This window comes from Podarcis cretensis (assembly GCF_951804945.1).
Source record: "Podarcis cretensis genome assembly, chromosome: 1".
Taxonomy (NCBI): Eukaryota; Metazoa; Chordata; class Lepidosauria; order Squamata; family Lacertidae; genus Podarcis; species Podarcis cretensis.
Window position 1 is genome coordinate 64,403,538 of NC_137170.1, and position 17,833 is coordinate 64,421,370.

General features: G+C 42.8%; 1 long non-coding RNA gene across 1 annotated transcript in view; it reads right to left on the bottom strand.

The window, feature by feature from the left end:
• The window catches only part of LOC307217038, a 61,325-nt gene that overhangs the window by 15,868 nt on the left and 27,624 nt on the right, over nt 1-17,833 (bottom strand). Inside the window, exon 2 of the long non-coding RNA XR_013839380.1 lies at nt 13,526-13,591. This is a non-coding gene — a long non-coding RNA (uncharacterized lncRNA). The remainder of the gene's footprint in view (nt 1-13,525; nt 13,592-17,833) is intronic.

A 17,833-nucleotide genomic window follows, 5' to 3' on the forward strand; every position in this document is an offset into this window, starting at 1 on the left:
GTGTATAAAAGCTTTAAAAACCATATTGTAAGGAAAGCATTGTATAACGTTTGGATTAGATACAAAGATTTGTTGGAAAGTAAAACCCCTAGGTGGGTGTCACCAATGGAAGCTAGGGAAGTAAAAAAGCTTAATATGGATTCTAAATGGCCAAAATATCATGAGATTTTAGAATATGATGGCGAAAGGGTGAAACTTCAGAGTTATGAGAAACTAAAGCCTAAGGTTCGAGACTGGTTGCATTACCATCAGATAAATGAGACGTTTAAACAGGACAGGAAAATAGGATTTCAGAAAGAGAAGTCAAAACTAGAAACAGAATTGTTGGAACCCAATACTAAGAACTTATCAAAAATGTATAACTTGCTGTTAAAATGGAATACACAGGATGAAACAGTGAAATCAGCTATGATTAAATGGGCACAAGATATCGGTCATGATATTATGTTTGCTGACTGGGAACAGTTATGGACCACCGGTATTAAATTTACTGCATGTAATGCCTTAAAAGAAAATATTATGAAAATGATCTACCGGTGGTACATGACCCCAGTCAAGCTTGCAAAAATTTATCATTTGCCTAATAATAAGTGTTGGAAATGTAATGAGACTGAAGGTACTTTCTACCACCTTTGGTGGACCTGCCCAAAGGTTAAAGCTTTCTGGGAAATGATCTATAATGAAATTAAGAAGGTCCTTAAGTGGACTTTTCCTAAGAAACCAGAGGCTTTCCTCTTGGGCATGGTGGGCCAAGTGGTGTCAAGGAAGGATAGGATTTTCTTTATGTATGCCACTACAGCAGCAAGAATTCTACTGGCAAAGTATTGGAAGACGCAAGAACTACCTACTCTGGAAGAATGGCAAACAAAGGTGATTGACTTTATGGGACTGGCCGAGATGACGGGCAGAATCCGGGACCAGGGGAAAGAGACAGTGGAAGAGGACTGGAAGAAATTCAAAATATATCTTAAAAATAATTGCAAAATTGAGGAATGTTAAGATGTCAGGGGGTAAGAAGTAAAGAATTGCAGCAGTAAACAAAAAAACTTAAGAAATTTTTATGAAAGGGAATTAAGACAATGGACCTAAGGGTTGCTAAAGAATTATTAAACAAGGATGCAGGGATGGGGAGGTATGGGGGAGTCAAAGAAAGAAGGGTATGAACTGATGAGCTTGAAGTTATACTGTTCTATACTGTTTTTATTATCTGTTTGGAAAATTAATAAAAATTATTATAAAAAAAAAGAGAGAGAAAGGAGGCATCATTTGATTTGAAAGGTTAAGGAGAAATCTCTTGGAAGAGAGTATTTCAGACGTTGAATTGTTAGGAAGATGTACTGTGCACTAAGCCGATGATGAGAGCAAGATGGAACATTGGCATATAACTCTGGTTATATTTGTTAGATAAACTCTTTATGGCATTGTGGCCTAAGATTTATTAGTGCTCCTTTCGTGAAAGAACTGATCTCAATGATTGCCAAAGAAAAAAGAATATAAGGTCAGGGCAAGTCCTCCAAATTCTGTCATCTCATCTGCCTTGTAAACTTTGCCTACGTCACCTAAGTAGATTGATGGATATTTTATGTAGACTGTCAACAATCACGCAAGAGGCAAAAGGTTAAAAAGCAAGGACGAAGGCGTAAGCAGAAATTCAAGTATCTACAAACATTTCCTGGATCGTTCCCATGAGGCATAACATTAATTCAGGATGTACCCTCAGATATACATGGTAAAAAAAATTAACTTCTTTTTTAAAAAAATGAAATTGGCTATGCCAACCCCAATTTGAGTTTTATGAATTTGTTTTCCTCTTCCCACACCATTGCCTTTTCCTTTCGTATCATGTCTTTTAGATTGAGAGATTGTGTTGTTGTTTTTAAATTTCTGTACAAGCAGTATTTTAGATGCATTGTCTTACTATATATTATTTTTGTAAGAAAAAAGTTATGCTACAGCCTCACAAACTTCAGTGTGACAACAGCAGGGTGAGTGAAACAGGCAGACTGGTGGTGCAAGTAAGCTGACTGGCAGAGTGAGCAAGCAAGAGGCCCAGATGGGCCTTCCCAGCTGCTGCTGCTGCTGCCACCACCCGCCTGCATGCATGCACAACAGGGAGAGGGAAGACCGGGGTCCAACTGAGCAGGCAGCCCAGCTGACCAAATGACTGGGTGGGAATTCCGGCAGAGCAAGGGAGCTGGCCACTCCCTCATAGCAGTGGTACCGATTTGATTGGCAGGAGGAAACCTGCCCAAATCCTATGCTACTAGTGTCCACAAGAAACCTTGCTGAGAGGAACTCTTTTTCAGACTAGAGATGTAAAATGTGCACTTGGTGAACTAACCACTAACATAAAAGCGATTCATCATGTCTTTTGGACCACTGTTTTTATGCCTCCGAAAACACTCCTATGATTAGCTTTATTTGGATTATGGAATTCCACACAAGTACAGAATGTGACGAGCACCAAATTCACTTTCCTAATAGTCTGTTTTTGTTTTAGCGGCATTCGGTTCCTGCTTGCCCAATTCCCATAGACATCTGGTTGGCCACTGTGACAGAGTACTAGACTAGATGGGCCACTGGTTTCATCCAGCAGGGATATTCTTATGTTCCCACTTGGACTACTGCAATGCGCTCTACCTGGGGCTACCTTTGAAGGTGACCTGGAAACTACAACTAATCCAGAATGCGGCAGTTAGACTGGTGACTGGGGGTGGCCGCTGAGACCATATAACACCGGTCCTGAAGGACCTACATTGGCTCCCAGTATGTTTCTGAGCACAATTCAAAGTGTTGGTGCTGACCTTTAAAGCCCTAAATGACCTCACCCCAGTGTACCTGAAGGAGCGTCTCCACCCCCATCGTTCTGCCCAGACACTAGGTCCAGCACCGAGGGCCTTCTGGCGGTTCCCTCACTGTGAGAAGTGAGGTTACAGGGAACCAGGAAGAGGGCCTTCTTGGTGGTGGCACCCACCCTGTGGAATGCCCTCCCATCAGATGTCAAGGAAATAAACAACTATCTGGGCATTAGAAGACATTTGAATGCAACCCTGTATAGGGAGGTTTTTAATGTTTGATGTTTTCTTGTGGGCAGGGTATTATTATTATTATTATTATTAATAGCAAGTGCTGTCAAAATTAATCATCTCTTTGGCAGCATGTGGGTGTGGGGTGTGGGGTTTTATTCAGATTCTCTTGCATATGTTGGACACAACTAAAAAGGTATTCGTGCATGGAAGCCTGCTTCTGCATGCAGATTGCTGGATCCGACTGCTAACATCTGTGATGAACTGCACACAAACCCTGCTTAGTACAAGTTCCTTTCAAGGCCAGATGGAAAACAAGCGGTCTCCACACAAACTCACCACGGGCACAAAGGTTGTGTGCTGTTGTGCTTCAGCATTTGCTGAGGTCACACTGGAACCATGTATATCTTCTCCTTCGCCGATAACCTCACATTCCTCTTTCCACTTTGTGGAGTTTAGTGAACATCAAGGCCTACTATCCTTTCTACACACACACACACACACACACACACACACACACCCTCCCCAGACTGTTTGGCTCCTCGTTGTATGAGAAAATTCTTTCTCCATCAGGTAGTTTACAAGGAGTACTAAGTCATTCTCTGGGACAAGTCTCTGTGTGCCTCAAACAGCGCCAAGGAGCACTGAGGGGAGGAAATATCAGTTAAGCACAAATTTGGAACTTGAAATTGCCAACATACAAATAGTAACCAGAGAACAGAACCTTGATTTGAAACATGTTTTCTTCCAGGAACAGGCTTCTTATTCCTTTAATTGCTACGCATCTCCCTATCCATTCCAGGAATGGCTGTGGGAAGTGTTCAAGGCATTCTTTACCAGCTCTCCCTGGTGAACCATTTTGCCTGGCATGCAAGGTCTGATCAGAGTTGCCAGATCAATATTTAATTTTAAAATATGGAGCCAGAGGGACACTGTCATATTCTGTAGCAAAGGTTCTCAAAGCTGTGGACCAGGAGTGCCTAACCTGTGGCTGTCTCTACATGTTGTCAGGCTTCAAATCCATTCGGTCCCCGAGTATGTGACCCATGGTCAGCTGTGATGAAAGCTGTAGACGAAGATTATCTGGAAGGCCACTCCTGCTTTAGAGTGATAATCTAACAGAGGCACAAGTTCTTTTTAGAGGAGGGACACATTCACACTGTACTTGTAATGCACTATCATACAGTCATGGCTTACCCCAAAGAATTATGGGAGCTGTAGTTTAAGTGTGCTGAGAGTTGTTGGGAGACCCCTATTCCCCCCACAGAGCCACAGTTTCTGTAATTCCTTCTGAAGAGAGATTATCAAAACACTCTGGGAACTGTACCTTTGTGAGGGGGAAAAGGGTCTCCTAACAATTCTCAGCATGTTTTATAAAAGTACAGTGTCCAGAATTCTGTGGGAGGAGGCCATGGCTGTTTAAAGAGGTATCATAGTGCTTTAAATGTATGGTATGAATGTGACAGAGGTTTGGACATCTCTTTGACCTGTTTTAATTTGTTGGAAGCCACCCAGAGTGGCTGGGGGAATATAGATAATGTATAGATAATAAAATCATCATTATCTGTTGTTGTTGTTGTTGTTGTTGTTGTTGTTGTTGTTGTTGTTGTTGTTGTTGTTGTTATACCTTGGTTCTAAATCCCAACCTTGCATGTGGTTTTAGTCTGGGTCACATATTATATTCATTATTTGATATGCACTACTTGATTACATAACTGTAAACTGGGTGACTTGAAGCTAAGTGCATGAATTGGCTCCAGGGAAAAAGCACTATGTCTGAACTGATGTTGGAGTTCTGTCTTCAATTTTATGAGTCATTCTGCTGCACCACCATTCTATGACTGGCTCCATCCTATGCACCCCATTTTTATGACTGCCCCAGCTGCTTGTTTATCACTGACTCCACCCTATGTAATCTTTTTATCACTGGTTCTGCCCCATGTTTCTCATGCTGGGATCTGCACTTGCAAAGCCATTTTGTGATTGGCTTTGCCACCAGCTGTCACTGTGTGACTGGCTCTGCACTGAGCCACTCTTTTAAATGATATGACTCAATAATTTCCTGCCCTCTCAAATGAGCCCTGAGAACAGAAAGATAGATAATACTTTATTCGGCTATAAGCCCACAAGGTAAAACAAATCAATAAATACAATAGCATTTTACATTCTAAAATATCAACTAAAATATTTCAACGCATAATCTCCTTCACATTACTTACAATCTCTAGATGTACCGTATTATGGCCTTGAAGATAAAGATGGTGCATAGAATTTACTAGATTTTTAATAGTCATGCAGCATTCCATGAAGTCTTTTATATGAAAGAACTGAACACAGGAATCTGGCAACCTGTAATGTTCTATAAGAGTCAATGTCCTGGAGTAGATAAGCTAGATGTAATTCAGGTGGTTTAGCAGCAATTTTCAGAATGATTGAACTCAGAGTCCTTGATCGGGGGACAATGTATAAAGGGCAATTCAACAATATATGATAAAGGGATTCTATTGATTTGTTGTCACATGCGCATAACACAGAGGTTTTACCGTTAGAAAATCTATTGCTCAGCACATTTGAGGGGAACACATTAAATCTGGCTCTAACAAATGCGAATCTATGCGACGCAACCGATAGGGTAGACAGATATCGAGGTATCTGGGGCATAGATGTAATGCCCTGATTTATCGGAGAACATGTACCTCCACCTGTAGTAAGATTTTGTTGCAAATCAACCTCCTCCAATCTTTGTTTGATGACCTTTTTAGCTGTAATTAGATCTAAATTTAGTATATTGGAAGGAGAGATTCCATAAGACAACAGTTTGGAATGGATTTTTGTTGCCCATGGGCTGGTGAATTCATCTCTCCAAAGACACTGAATAAGATGGTAATATGGCAATTTATGCCAGAGGGACAGCCAATAATTAAAGGCATGTCTCCACATCAGAATCTCTAAGGAGGGGGTCTTAAGTTCTAGTCGAATGGCAGAGTTGCTTACACAGGGGGGTAATTTCAAAAGGCGTCTGAGAAAAAGATTTTGCAATGTCACCAGAGGCATGAGGTTTACAAAGGCGCCCCATAAAGGGACCGCATAGGCCATAGTTGCAACCACTTTTGCACTATAAACTTTTAAGGCGGATGGAACATGCATAGCCCCCTCAGTAAAGAAGAAGCGTAATAGAGCGTAGATAAGGGCTTTAACCTTATTTTGTAGATATGTGATATGCGCTTTCCATCCCATATTATACTGGAAGTAAATTCCTAGATATTGAAATTTGTAGACTTGTTCAATTGGCTTCCCCTCGAGTTCCCACCTATACAGTTTACGACTCCTGGAAAAAATTAAGACTTTAGATTTGGAATGGTTAATAGTAAGTAAATTTGTTTGGCAATATAACGCAAAAATCTTAAGGGCCCTCCTCAAACAGATTCTTGAATATGAGAGGATCACAGCATCGTCAGCGTACAATAATAAGGGGCAGCGATAGTCTGCAAGCCTGGGTGCATGAATGGTGGTTTGGGCCTCAGCTAGGGGAGTTCTCATGTCACTAATATAGAGGTTAAAGAGATAGGGGGCAAGGATGCACCCTTGTCGTACCCCCTTATTTATTGGTACAGAGTTTGTGAGATCACCCTCAGGTGTTAACCTCACCCTAGCGGCCGTCCCTTCATGTAATTTAATCATAAGCCACAACAGCCTTTTATCTATGCCCCACTGAGCCAGTTTTTCCCATAACAGCTCTCTAGAGATACTGTCAAAAGCCGCCTTCAGGTCTATAAAAGCGGCACATAGAAGACCATGAGTGGGGGAAGAATACTTCCGCGCCAAATGATATAGAATTATTGCATGGTCAATAGAAGCACGATTTGGTCTAAACCCGGCCTGTTCATGGCCTATCAGATTGGAATCTTCGGCCCATTGGGTTAGTCTGGTTAGCAGGAAGCGAGTATAGATTTTCCCGATGATTGATAATAAACTAATATTACGATAGTTTCCTGGGTCCTCTGGTGGTCCTTTTTTATATATAGGAATTATGATGGACTCCTTCCATGATCTAGGTATCTGGCCCGTGGCATTGATTGCATCAAAGATTTTTGCAAGAATTTTGGCCCACCATGCTGGGTGTTGTTTAATAGCTTCCGCTGGGATCAGATCGGGCCCTGGGGCTTTATCAGTTTTCAGTTTAGCAATTAAATCTACTATTTCCTCCGGGTCAGTATCTGGCCATATGGGCAAGTGACTTGAAAGAGTATCAGAATGAATGTTAGAGATATCTGTCTGGGAGAAATATTTTCTTAGAAATTGTTCCCATGTCGGGGCTGGTATAACAGTCAATGGGTATTTCCTCGATCTTTTGTTGATTAAATTCCAAAAACCACGAGAGCTGCGAAGCTTAGAGGCAGCAATCAGCGCTTGCCAACGTCTTAGCTGCCACTCATGCTTGGCTGACTTCTGTGCCTGTTTGTAAGCAATTTTGGCCTGCAAGTACTCTGGGGGGAGAGTTTCAGCTCCAGAAGATTTATATCTGTTGTAGATACAACTGAGAGAGAGTCTAGCTTGCTTACATTTGGAGTCAAACCAAGGTGCACCAAACCTGGATTGATCTCGGTTAGCCAGGTGAGCCGGCATCGTAAAGAAGCTAGTTAAATCTACAGAGAAGTGGGAGAACCACTCCAGTATCCTATTTGGTTCAGACAACTCCGCCACTGAAACAATAAGGGATTCGGAGATATTCCTCTGGAAGAATTCTGCATATTTTGGGGCCTGTTTCATAGACCATTTAATGCCTCTTACTTGAGCTGCGGCATTTAAACCTACATGGATTGGGTGTGAACCGCTACCCGGGTGCCAGTCAAGCGTAAGCTTGGCTGCTAGAGGTAGGTGGTCACTGGATTGTACATTGTCTACTTTGAAATAAAAGAAGTTTGAAAACAGGTCTTCTGAAACTAGAAGGTAATCTAGGACACTATTTGATGTTGTGCCCAAATGAGTGAATTCTCCTGGCACGTCCGGAGGGCAGTTGCCATTCAAAATGTTCAAATTCATACGAATGGCCAATTGATAAAGAAGGACTCCCGCCTCATTCACTCTGTTATCCTTGGATCTTCTTGATGTAAAAGAGATTAAATCAGATTTTGGGTAGGGGGGAGATACCCACCACTTGGCCTTAATTATCCCATCCCAGTTGGCGGCTGTGCGTGCATTAAAGTCACCACCCATTATCGATGGAATATTAGGGTACATAACATAGCATGCCAATAAATGATCTTCCAGAGAATCCCATCTATAATGGAGGTCTGATATAAGACCACCTGGAGGAAGATAAACATTGGTGACTAATAGTGAGAATTTTTCGCTTGAAATCAGACCTGTAAAAGCAAAAGGAGGAAAGGTCTGAACTAGCGAAAGTTTAGCACTCATTTTAAGCAATATGGCGATTGCAAGACCGCCTCTGGACCGGCCGCCTGTCTGGGAGGGACTAGCTGGAAGTGATATCAGTTCAAAGCCATTTATATCTATTTTATCTTCTTCCCATGTTTCTTGCAAAAGGATTATCTGAAAAGAATTTATATAGGACAGAAATTCGGGATCTAATCTTTTCATTTTCCAGCCAGCAATGTTCCAACTTAGGACTGCTAGCTGGGGACTTCTGTGTTGTTCTTTTAACAGTCAAAACGGAGGAGGGGTGGACTCTCTGGAAAGGACGGAAGATGTAACAAAAAAATCAGTTATTTTACTTTGGGAAGATGGTAACTGTGAGGAGTCCTCCGAATTAAAATTTTTAACAATTTGGTTCGACTGTTGGAACACCGTGGATGATCTACTAAAGGTAGATCCCTGAACAGGAAGTCTCTTCATTTTGAAATTCTTTGTACAACTTGACAGAGAAATACCCAGGGAGGGAGAAGTTAAGTCCGTCGGAGGAAACCCTCTGGCAGATTTATCATCAGACATTAGGATGATTTTATTGATGTGTCCCATCGGGTCTTCAATCGTTTCCGACGGCGGGTCCCGAAGTGTAACATTCGCACTTTCCTTTGAAGAAGGTAATTGAGGGGACATCACGGGGGCGGGAATTGCGGAAGACACTCTCGGGGGCATCACTTGTGGACTACTTCTATAGCTGGTCAAAACTGGAGAAGATTCTAGCTCTGGCATAGATGAATGAGTTAAAGAGAGGTTTGAGTCAAGCAGGGAAATCAGAATTTCGTCCTTAGGTGTGTTGGTCGATGGATGTAGATGAAGGTTCAGTGAGGATGGCAGAGCCTGGTCGTCTCGTGATGTAGCACACGGGGCAGAAACAACTTGAAGATTTGAGTCTTGCAGGATGGTTTTTGTTTTCAAAGTGGGGCTGAGCTGAAGAAGGTCAACCACTTCTGTCCGGTGAGCCCAAGTGGGGTTATTTGAAACATCGTTAGTATCTTCCCCTCTGTGTTGGACTTGCAAAAGCTGAGATTTAAGCGTGTCAAATCTTTGCATCATCACCGACTGTTCTTTCGGTGGGAGGGCTCTGAACGAATCAATAAGTTCCCTTTCATCAAGGGCAGACTGCATATTTTCGTCCTCATATATGGCTGTTTGAGAGGGTATTGAGTTTGGTCGAGAATGGCACGCTGCAGAGTCATCGCAGTGGGGCCTGACAGTATTTTGAAGTAAGGCAGAGTCTCTTGTCCTATTGTCCTCACCGCCAGGGCACCTATTTAGAAGAGGTTTGATCTTGCTATCTGCAAAGACCCTCGTTGCTACGATGTCGGACATGGTCAAAAGCGTTTTCCGCCTAACAATAATAGATGGTATCTTTTCAGAGTGGAATGCAAGTATCACCTTCAAGAAGTTGGTCTGCCGGAATAGGGGCATCACAGCATATAAGTCAATCTGGTGTTTCTTAATTTTTAAAAGTTTGCTTAAACAGTCTTTAGCCCCTTCTAGCGTTGACCATCTTCCTATTTCCAACCTGACAGAAAGGCAACTTTTCTTGGGTTGCAGAGTTAATATCTGATTATTCAATTTGGAATTTAAGACATATTTAATTTTAGTCGCCTTTATTTTGTCTGAATTGGGGTGAGGCAATAATTTTTTGACCTCACAAACTGAAGATTGTGTTGTTGATTCAAGTTTTTCGACTTTCAGCAGGATATTGGATAATTGTGATAATTGGATAATCCAGCCTTTTAAAAATACAGTGAAGGGTCTTAATTACTAAGTGTAACTGCTCACTACTAGGGAACTCCCCCATATCAGATGTTAAACCATCTTCCTGTGATGAGAGTTTTTCTTTCATATTCTCCTTTACAGGCTTTACTTTTGAAAAATTTTTAGTCAATCCGGTGGCCTTCAGACTCAGGTTGCCAGACAACATGAAACTGCATCCAGTATTCCATAGGTCATTACTGTCACCATACCGGGAGGGGCGGGAATTTTTGGGACGTGAAGGTGAGGTTCCCGCGGCACCGGAAGTAGAAGAGAGGGAGCGCAGCAGTCATGTAGCAGAAATACTCGACTCTCGGTGGAAGGGTAAGCAGGTGGAGTACTTAGTGGCATGGGAAGGGGAACCGGAGTCCGAAAATACCTGGGTACCGGCAGAAACAGTCGATGATGAGGTTTTAGCAGGAATGTTTCATCGCTGGTTCCCAAGGAAGCCTCAGCCCTTGGCTAGGTTCTGGGAGGAACACTTCGGCACTACTGATGAGGAAGAGGAGTTTGAGGGGTTCCCAGAATCAGGACAGGAAGAGGAAGAAGAATCAGATGGGGAAGAGTATTCGGGAAGAAGGGACAGTAGTAGGTGGAGGGCGGTTTTCGAGTCATCCAAAGATGAGGAGGATTCTTTCAGGGGGTTCCCAGCCTCACCACCTAGAGAAGAGGGGAAAACGGGGGGTGAGGGGGGTCCTGGAGGGGAGGTGGATGTCAGGGAACTGCCATTGGAGAGTCAGGTGGTGGAAGGGCTCAAGGAGGCTAGGAGACCCTCGGATGCTGAGGAAGGAACCAGCAGGGTGAGAGAGAGAGTTCCTGCAGAAACTCAGTCGGAGGGAGGGCTCCAAGATACTTCCAGTGAGAACAGCGGAGAAGTCTCAGGACCTCCGCTGGGGATGCCTACTCCGCGCAGGAAACTGACATGCAGAGAATCCAGAAGGAGAGTTTCCGTTAAGGAACTCTTATGTTGGCATAAATTCCGGAAGTGCCCACTGACGGATTCTGCCAGCGATTGAGGTAGCCATGCACCCATGGCTCCGCGGTCTGGGAGAGGTTTTTTTTTAGAAACTGATTGCATGAGTTGAGAACTCAACCATTTACGCACAAGCAGCCCCTTAACCCATAACATTGGTTTAGCCTTGGATATACAGTGTGGTCTCACCTTGTGGATTTCCCTGAATCCACAAGGCAAATGAGGACACTATTAATAATTAGCAGATACAGCTCGTAGGTAGATTTTTACATTTCAGAGGTTGGAGTTTTTCTTCAAGATAAAACTTACAACAAGAACAAGAAAAAACAAAAAAGTAAACAATGAAAGGATTTCTTTAGACATAGGGCCAAACTACACATTACGAGAGAAACCCATGACTGGACTGCCCAATTTTTTTCTCTTTAAATGAAATACAGCGATGGGTGGAGAAGGCAATTTGCTTTGTTTCATTTTACTTTTTTTCCACAGTGCTATTTTCCAGATTAAAACCACCAGTCCCCCAAGATGTTTGTCCCAGAGGGCATTTCTCTTCACGGATTGTAAACTACTCTGTCTCAGTTTTACCACCGCCCATCCGCCAGGGCACTATGTGAAAACAATGGATTACACTTCTTGAACTAGGAGACAAACTATTAACACTGTTGTGTTCACCCTAATACCTGGGCAGTGAGAGACTACAGGGGTCCCAGCACTTACCCAGGGTTCCATTTCTTTGCAATGAAGGTCAATGGAGACTGTGGTGTCTTTAGAACACATGGTTTTATTTACACATATATACAGCCCGAGAAATGGATTGAACAGCTCACAGCATTAACACTCCCAACAGATCTTGCATCCCCATTAGATTCCAGGGAGGTTCCCAAAGGCCATAGCTTTGAATTCAACCCACAGAGAAAAACAAGTCTCTTTCTCCCTAGCTTCCAGCCCAGCCAAACTTACACACAGACTCTGGCCAACTCTGCTATTATTGTCCTACCTACAAGATGATGTCACTCCAGCCCCCCTTCCTCAGCCCCAATCCAGATCTGCTTTGGCATCAGAAGATTAGATCACAGATTTATTTATTTATTGCATTTATATCCTACCTTTCCTCTGCGGAGCTCAAGGAAGTAGAGATTCTTTCCTTCACATTGTGTCCTCATAGCTATTCTGTCTGTCACACTAATCGTGGCTGAGTAAGAACTTGAATGTGGGTCTTGTTTGTCCCTCAGACAAACAGAAAGAAAACAGAAGAAAACTCTACCTGCTCCGAGAGAAGCCTCTCTCATTCAGAGATTGGCTCTACCCCAGGTGTTTTGTCTGAGATTGCCCACTCTCTGTTTTCCCGTAGAGAATTTGGATGATACTGTTGGCAACCCATTGCATTCCAGGGTTTTCTATTGGGATCTTTCCCCCTGAACCTGATTTGTATTGCACATGTACACACATTTGCTTAAAATGCAATTGCAGCACCGTTATATCCACTGTGGACTAGCAAAGCACAAATGAGGCTATTTGGGGCTACTGTGCCTTGACAATAACCTTCCTCCTTGCAGCTTCTCTCTCTAACTGCTTCCTGTGGTCCAGCATGGTTGATAAATTGCCTTGTATTTAGTCATTCCCTGCAATGTGGGTTTTTAAAAAAGAGCAGTTTCCTCTTATCCTCCCGCCACTTTCTTTCTTTTAAAATGGAACAAGCACATAATTTTCAAGGCAGCTCCTTGAACAAGAAAGGCAAAAGAAAAAAGTGAGCCTAGCCCAGGTAGAGTAGACCAAAAATGATCCCAAAATAGGCACCACAGCATGACGGGGCTCTCTGCTAGAAAAGCAAACTGAGGGACAATCCCATGTGTTTTTACTAAAGCTGTTAATTCACTCCTCACATCTCTCATTCAAGTCATCAATCACAACATAACCAAAATAGAGCTCAGAGCGCAGCTGCTAGCATGCCACTGTAAATGAACCTTCTGCCAATGGAGCCCTGCCCCGCCAAGTTGGCGTCATAGGAGAGGGGAAAACTCAACAGGAAAAATAAACTAATCAGGTACCACAGACCCTTTCCTTAAGGGGAAAAGGGCTACTCACTTTTAACTCTTTGTAAGCACATTCACCAGTAAGCCATTGGCTGGAAAGTAACCTGTTTGGGGATGTGGCCTTGTGGAAGCTCAGTAGCAAAGACCTTTTGAAGAGAACTTCTCACCACGACATCACCATAATTCTCCACCTAGTATGAGCAATGTCGCTGTGTGTGGTTCTTTTAAAGCATAACACCTGTGAGGAGGAGTCATACCAACCATGGAATAACTCAAAAGCATAAAGTTAAAGGAAGCTTGCATACCTGTAGGGGGGATGTGATCGTCATTATGTAGGCTGTCCCATTCAAGAAGGCCATGGATTTCTTCTTCTGGAAGCAAAGCACATAAAATTTGTTACAAAGGGAAACATCTGAACATCATGTATAAACTGGATATAAATGTGGCTTTGACAAGCCTCATCTTCTAAATCTGTAGCTAATTGTTTATTTGCTTTTTCCGCAAAAGGTTTTTATATGCATTCATGTTACTATTGAAATAATTATGTATTCTAGGTTTGTTTTTGGTTCAGATTTACATATTTTTAAACAACATGAGAGTATATCATACAAAGTGTTGTTTTGTCCTTGTAATAATGTTACCACCTCATCAAATTTCCAGACATCCCTAACTAGGGATTATGAACAAATTTAATTCAGTTTGGATTCAAAGGCAGACCTACCTAAAATCACAATTTCAAAAACAAGGAGAGCCAAAACATAGCCTCCCTTCAAAACCTGCACACATCCAAATTTTGTGACACAGATCCCCCAACCAAACAACCTTTGCATATATTGAGGGAAAGCATACATAAAACTGAATATATTCATGAAAATAGCATACAAAAAGCATTATAATAAAGCAAAATTGCTTGCAAAAATGTATACCTTTGTCAAAACGGCATACAAACATATGTTTATTAGCAGAAATTCACAATAAAATGCTGGTGAATTTCTGGTGGTGATCGCACTAAAATACTGATTGGGAAAATGAGAAATTGAGAGAATTGGAATTGACAGATTTATCCAGCCCTATCCCTAACCAAGATTTTATAAAAACGTGTTGGCAGGCCAAATTAAAAAATGTCTCCTTGGTACTTGCTGAACAAGGCTCACTACTTCTTTTTTTGCTTCTTCTGGTGCTGCCCTCTTCACTTATGTTTTGTGATTCACAAGGTGATCAGATACAAAGGAGAAAATAACTAACATACCTTTAATAGTTGTGCCAATGAGAGAATCTGGGCAGGTGGGCCTGGCTGTGATGGCAACCCTCTAAGGCTAAGCACTGCTGCACAGCTGGATTAAGCCATCCTTTAAATTTCCCACAATTCCTCAGAGAGATGCTAGATTAGAGGCATTATGGGAAATTAGATATAACTAATTGGCATTACTCGGCGTGTTGGGTCTCTTTGAAAAAGAGGGTTGATGGAGTAGCATTGCTATGGCTGCTATCAGATGATAGGAGATGCTAATTTTGACCCTGCATACAAGGATGAGAAAAGCTATAGTTGAAATTCCTGAAAGATATAGATCACAATTTTTTTCATGTTAATTCACCCTATATGATCATTGTTATCAGCACCATCATTACCATAATTACATTTGTTGCCCACCCTTCACCAACAAGTCCCAGGGCAGGTTACAACAATTTAAAATTCAAGATTAAAAACAGTTAAAATAGATTACATACAGAGGAATAAGGTGGACAATGAAAACTCACATCTCAGGTGTCAAAGGCCAGGCTAAAGAGGTTGTCTCTTCAGCATTTGCCAGATGCTGTATGGCGAAGAAACCAGAAACGCCTCTGTGGGGAGGCAGTTCCACAACTCAAGGGCTGCCATAGAGAATATCCCCTCCTACTAACTGAAGCTTCCAAGTCATCTTTAAGGGCAGCCCCACATAGAGTGCACTGCAAGAGTCCAGTGTGGAAGTTGCTAGATCATGGAATATCATGACCAAGTCATTTCTGTACAAAGGGGCTGTGGCCATAACTGGAAATAGGCACTCCCAGCCACCAAGGGCCTCAAGTAACAATGTTGGACCCAGAAGTGTCCCCAGGCTACAAACCTGCTGCTTGCAGGGAAAGAAAGCAAATAATGTGGTACTCATAACACGTTTCTTCCAAATGGGAGGAAAATGGCACATTTACTGGGCACCAGGCTACACTGGGGAGGGTCAGTCAAACATCTCCCTCTACATGCTCAGACTCATCGTGAGCTTGATTAGGCTGTTCTTATGAATCTAAGTTTAATCAGTGCAAATCTTCCTGAAATAAATGGTGTTGCAAGAGGCCAGAACTGATGAATAGAATAAAACAATCACAATCAATCAATCCTGTCATGCAAACTGAGGTGTTTTTTTTTCTCCCAAAAGGCAGTTTCCAAGACATCATTAACTTGAAGAAACTTTCACTGGGAACAAATGTGTCCCACTGCTGGTGAAGGGTTTTTCCACCTACAATTGATTCCAAATTTTGTAATTGCTTACAGTGATGTTTAAATTTACCCAAGGGTGGGCTGCAGTGAAGAAATAACATTGTATTTAATTATGTTTATTTTCCATAGAACTTGCACCGTGCCATCAAGTATTACATAAAATGAAACCTCTAAGCTTAGTCAAAACAGTGAAAATGTGGAGGCATAAACCCACAGAGGCAGAGAAATTATCCTAGTGTTGCCCAAGTACCATATCACTGATTCCTATCAAGCCATCACAGGAAAATGGTCATAATATAGATTCATTATAGTTCTTCAACCATGAATTGTATGTTATGGATGGGTGACACACACACACACACACACACTCTGAATATCAGTACCACAATGATACCACTAATAGACCATCCACCATTTATATCAAACATCTCACTTTGGATCATACCCAAGGAGCCATGCAAGGAGCAAACCTTTGCACATACAATAGGACTTTGTCTTCTCCTCCCCACTGAAGCTCCCATGCACACACCCCATTTGATCAGTGTGCTGATGACACCCATTTCTATGGGTGAAATTCAGGATCTTGCTGTCTCAGCTTGCCTGATAGCATGCTTCCCCTCTCTTCCTCACCCCGTACTGCTCTAACAGGTCTCCTGATCCTCTACTGTGAGCCAATTGTGGGGGCACAGAGAGAGGTGGGGAAGCTATGTTTAATGTTTACATAAATTTAATATTTACATAATTTGACTGTTACGTTCATGTTGTCAGGAGCTCAGGCCTACACTTGAGTAGGAGCCTGGTAAAGACACATGCCCGACTGGCATGTTCTCTCCCTCCTGGTCAATCGTTCAGGAGCTTCAAAAGCTTTCTTCAGCCCAAACATCACAGCGACCAATGCCAACAGACACCGGCACACTTAGGCATCCACAGAGTTCGCGCAGCTTGCGTAACAGACCTCAGCAACTGAGCATTTTGGCTAATCTACTTTATTTACATATAAACACACACGGAGCACTGCAACATAGCTCCCTCTCTCTCTAGCATCAGACAGCAAAGAGAAAAAGACAAAGGACAATAGTCCCACTTCACGGAACACAGTAACACAAACATCCTGTCTCCGTCACTTCCCACTCTGTGGAGTCAAAACATATACTGTCATGTGATAGACAACAATCCCATGACTGCAATCATGGAGCAGGAATTCTAACACATTACTCATTGAGCTGTGGAATGTCATTTCCAGAATCCATTCCAGTTTGGCTTCAGGGCTGATCATGGCACTGAAACTGCCCTGGTGGCCCTTGTTGGTGTCATTTATTGGGAGTGAGATGGGGGAGTGTGACCCTGCTTGTTCTCCTTGTTCTCTTGGTGGCTTTCAGTACTGTTGACAATTCCTCAGATGGTCGGACTTCCGGGTTAGCGCCTCCGGTAATGGCGGAATTCCTCTGATCGGGAGGAATTTGCTTCGTGGGAATCCGGGTCTGGCCGCCACGGCGAAGACGGAGACCCACTAGAAATCACAGGCGGGTGAAGCCTGTGAACGTGGGATTCGGCTGGCACCTTTTGTGCCTCCCCTTCTCGTGGGGAGACCCGGTTTTGGGGATCCAGAGCGACATGGCGTGAGTGGCGCGGTGCTTCGAATTGACTGCTTCTTCCACGGAGCGAAGCCGCATAGCTGTTGCAGGAGAGCGCTGACTTTTTCCTGTGGACAATTTGATCTTAAAGCAACTACCCGTGAGTAGAGCGGAGAATTGGATTTTTAAATGTCTTAATTTGGTGCCGAAATGGGGAGGTCTAAAACAGGAAGTCCACCTTCTCCTTTTGTAAATAGAATCAAGCAATGAGGATGCTAGCTGAAGTCTTGGAAAGCCTATTGTAAAGGACTAAATTTCCATCAGTAAAAAATACTAAACCCCCCTTGGTGGCAGGAGAAGAGGGGGGAAAGTTTTGGACTGAGTATACCTGCAGGAGAGAGTGAACAGAGTTAATATACCACCGCTCCGATCCTGGAAACGGGCTGCCAACAGGACTGACGTGTTCTGGAAGGCTCATTGACCGTGATTAGAACATTCACTGACAGTTAGTTAAATAAGAGGAATACATTGTTCCCACTGTCTCCGTCTGCGTTTAAAAAGGAGTA